The sequence below is a fragment of the Anopheles marshallii genome, chromosome 2 (genome assembly GCF_943734725.1).
Source record: "Anopheles marshallii chromosome 2, idAnoMarsDA_429_01, whole genome shotgun sequence".
NCBI lineage: Eukaryota > Metazoa > Arthropoda > Insecta > Diptera > Culicidae > Anopheles > Anopheles marshallii.
The window spans coordinates 67408741-67413170 of NC_071326.1; positions in this window are offsets into that span (position 1 = coordinate 67408741).

Here is a 4430-nt window from a genome sequence, read left to right on the forward strand (position 1 = left end):
AAAAGCGGTCGATAATGAAAAATTAGACCGCTTGAGCGAGTTTTCAGGGAAGATCAGTTTGTTTCCGAGGGAAGATCAAAGTGACCGTGGTGGTCGAAACGGGGGACTGAAATTGATCCTGGAACAGGTTACTTATTTTGCTATAACAAACATTTCTACTGTTGCTGTTTTAATCATCTTCTCTCTGTACCTTCACAAGAGTTGTAGTTACGGAAAAAGGCTAACTTTAAAATTGATCAGACAGATATTCCATATGATTTTAATTTCATGGTCTAAAACTTCCACAGCAACTTAGAAACTTTATTAAGCTCAAACACTCAAATATATTTCTTCCAACCTCAACGAAGATGAAGACAAAAGAATCCATCGAAGGAGTCTTCTGGAGATAGTCTTCCCCGGGGATCTACAGACATTGAACATTGAGCAAGTACTGTCAAATCGTATGGGAAATATGTTCGATGAACAAACACTTTCCATACAATTTGGCAGCTTTCGCTCAATGTTCAATGACTGTAGACTGTCGGGTTTTAGATTTGGAAAAGTTTGTAGATCGTATCGGACGGTGGGAGTTATTAGGCACATTTTTTTCCATTACAACGAGACTCCAGATTTCGCTACTTAAGTTGTTATCCAAAGTTACGATCATATCAAGATAGCAAAACTCCTTAAATTGCTCGAGATTGTCGCCGTCAACTGATATTCTGATCCTTGGGTGAGGCGTGCTAGGACCCGTAAAGAAGTGTTCAGATAGGTTGTTTTTGGAGTGTGACTAATGAAACGTCAAGAAATAGGATTAGGTGATGATTCCAGGTCCATCGTTTTATTATTTTAACCTGCTGTTATTTACGATCTCTTTATTGTTGGAAATCGTTATTTGGCGTATATTTAGCGTTTACTCTTTCAATCACACTGTTAGATTGCACACATTATCTCACTCTCAAAATTAAGTTAAACTATTATCATGCCTATCGAAAATCGATCACAATATGTACACTAGCCCATGAGCAAAGCGTTCGAGCACTGCCTGCAGCAGCAAAGAATTCTGCTGCTGTGCCTGTTCTATTCCAAGCACGTACCAACCGAACTGTAGTTGATTTAGCAGCACTTTTGTACGGAATAGCAATAAAAAAAATACAGTTTCAAACCGTGCTTTGGGCGCGCGGTTCCTTAAACCGGCACTAAGTATGTATCGTGCAGCTACAAAAGACGAATAGTGAATACCAAATTTATCGTTGGAACTGTTTCTTCTTTTACAGATGGATTGCAAAGAAAAGACTGCGCTTACATGAAACAATTGCTGCAGTAGAATTTAAATTGATAGTAAATTCCATTACCAAATAGGGCTGGATGGTTTTACCTCTGTTTCAATGCTACTGGTGCATTACTATTTTAGTTTTTACGATGGAAAAGCTTATCTCTTTTTAAATGATCACATAAAGAGCTGATTGCGTACAGGTTTGTAGAATGTAAAACAATATACTATTCAAATTCTTCACCTAAATTAATTTCCAGCGAGCCGTACCTTAAGAACGGTAATTAAATTTCACACATGGCGCATCTGTGTCGGGTACCAATTAGCATTGCAAATTTGGCAATGACCTTATACATTCCTACACCGAAAAGAAACCCAAATTAGCTGCCAGCACAAAAAAAGCTCCCTTCAAATTAAAAAAAGCAACAGAAAAAAAAATCAACGTGTGCACTTCCGACCGCGTGATTGAAACGACCTATCTCTTACCGAAGTTCCGACCGGAGCGTGGTTGAAAGCCCGGGCGAAAATCGAAAAACTTTTGCTTAATTGCTAAGGTTATAACCTGCTTTTGCATACATAACCACCGTACATATTCGGCGGCAGATTGAGCACTTTCGAATATGTTAAAAGTTTCGCTGGAATTAATTTTTCCCAATCGTTACCGTACGAGGTCTGGGTTGCGACAGACTGCCGGCTCGCTTTGCATGTGGGGGGGGGTTTATGAAGCACCAGAGCATTCCGGGGGGAAGGGGGTAACGACATCGAACCCAAATGCTAATGATCGACCCCGAAAAGTTTCACCCATTAGACCCTGTTAAGTGATGCATAAATTTAAGCTACAATTCGGTGGCCCTACTTGCCATATGGAACGGATCATATCAGAACCTTTGGGGAGTTTGCTGCACCGTATGGCATTAAACAGATAGGATCTGATGTGTTTATTTCAAGGTTGTTTCATTGGTGGTTCAGCTTCTCTAAAATCAGAAACATGTTTAACGAAACAAACAATTTTATATAAAGCTCCATTCGATATACTTCTTTTTTAAATGTTACCGTTAAATAGGTGACAATCAAAATAAAAGCTTTATTTTCCCACTGTAAGGCACCGTCATGAAATACTAACCCATATTTCTGCTTGTCTGGCACCCTTACCCAAAGCCACCCGATATGCAGTGCCTTGGAAATGCGCCATTCACGTCGAATTAGCCTCGGAACGGTGCAGCTGACTGACAGAATCAAGCCACCCAGTTGACTTTCCCGTGCTTGGTGGCAATCGTGTATCAACGCGAGTGCAAAATTGCACTTTACATTCCGGTACCAGGGGAGACAAAGCAACAACAAAAAAACAGCACATTCCGTACTAGTTCTTGTGCAGTGACAATATAAGCCTATGTCGACCTACCTCATTCTACCCAGCGGAGCAAGTACGCAGTTCCGTACGCAAGCTTCGAAAGCTAAAATTGTTGAATAAATAAATGATAAGCAAACAATGGCCCTTCGGGAGGATGATTGGAAGGGATGGAGAGAACATGACCATCCTTTCCCACTATTAAATGGTACATCCCCATTGGCGGAGCGTTCTCCTATATACAAAAAAAAACATTACATAGAACGAGCTCAAGTGAAGGTTTATCCTCACGGTAACGATAGTAAAAGGGTAACTTTGACTTTTTCCAATTCGAGTGCTTCGCAGTGCAGCGTCGTATGCCTCGACAGGACCGCTTTTGCTATCTGACAGTTCAGACATGGAAATGAACATACTCTACATGAGGAATCACAATTGAAAACGGAGTATTCAAGCTCGAATGTTATAAACAGGTAGGAGAGCATTGTAGTTTTACTTGTTAACCAAAGAAAACCAAAAAAACCGATTAAACAGTGACCTTCAAACGTTTTTTAGTTTATAAAACCACACATGAACAGCTAATTGCATACTTTCAGGCGCATGAAAGCTGTGCAATATTGAAAATGTCACAAAAGCCATTTTCTTTTTTTGAAAGAATCAATCAAATTATATGAAACATTCACATCTTCTCTGGGAAAAACCTTCTCAATATGGCGACTGCATTTAGTTTAATACTAGCGAAGGACTACGCAGTCGATCTGGTACGATTCAATCTTATCCCTTGGCTTTATTCCGTTTTGTAACGTGTGTCCATCCTGTGTAACATGATGACCTCATTTGATTGCTTTCTTTGCAAAGCGGACCTGTGCATATCCTTCGGCATCGTATGTACTTGCTCATTTGCTGCGGCGAACGTTCAAATCCGTATCCGTTTGCAGTATTACTGCCCCCAGCTCAATCATGTCGTAAATTGGGATCAACCGTGTCATTCGAGTTCGAAAACGCATTTTCATTTGATCTTTTACCTACGGCGAACGGGGAGATAAAAGAGGATCGTGCTGGCATCAGCAGAAAAGTTGCACAGCGTGCAGAGAGGAGGAAAACTGTAACCATTTTAATGAATTGGAGATATTTCGCATGTAAGCAAGTGTGGTCTTACTCTAGTAGTTTATGCTTCACCATTTGATGGGTAACATTTTTACCACTAATAAACTCAGCGTACTCTTTCATTCCCTACACCACTTCATTGGACACAAAGCTTGCAATGCGAACAGTAACGTTCCTATTGAAATCTTCACTTGACCCATATCCAGAAGGAGAAAACACAATTCAACCCGTTTCTGAAAGAATTTTCCATGCTACTTTGTTGTCACACTCATTCCAACAAGGGTGAAAAACCATTCGGTATGTGAGATTCTTGAAAAAAAGGTAAGGTAAAAAAAGATAACCCACAAGTAACAGCTGACAGCTTCCATTGGGTTTAACCGGGCAACCAGTGGAAACCTCAAATTCAAATGCTCCGAATGCTGAACTGTGTTGTGGGCGAAGCCTACTGTGCATAGAAACCGGTGCAAAGTGAATATACGACACTTACCATTATGAGACGAACCGCAATGCTGTTGTGCTTCGCGTGCACGATGGGACAATCGTCTCTGCAAGATGTTTGTCGGCGATAAACCTGTCCCACTAGAGCTCTTGAGCGGGGAAAACATCTTCCCCATGGGCGCACGTACACATGTATGTGTGTGTGTGTGATTGTTTATAAGCGTAGTTTGTGCCGTACGAGTGTTTGGATAAGGGTGATTCGAAATAGTGGTGACAATTACTTAGATA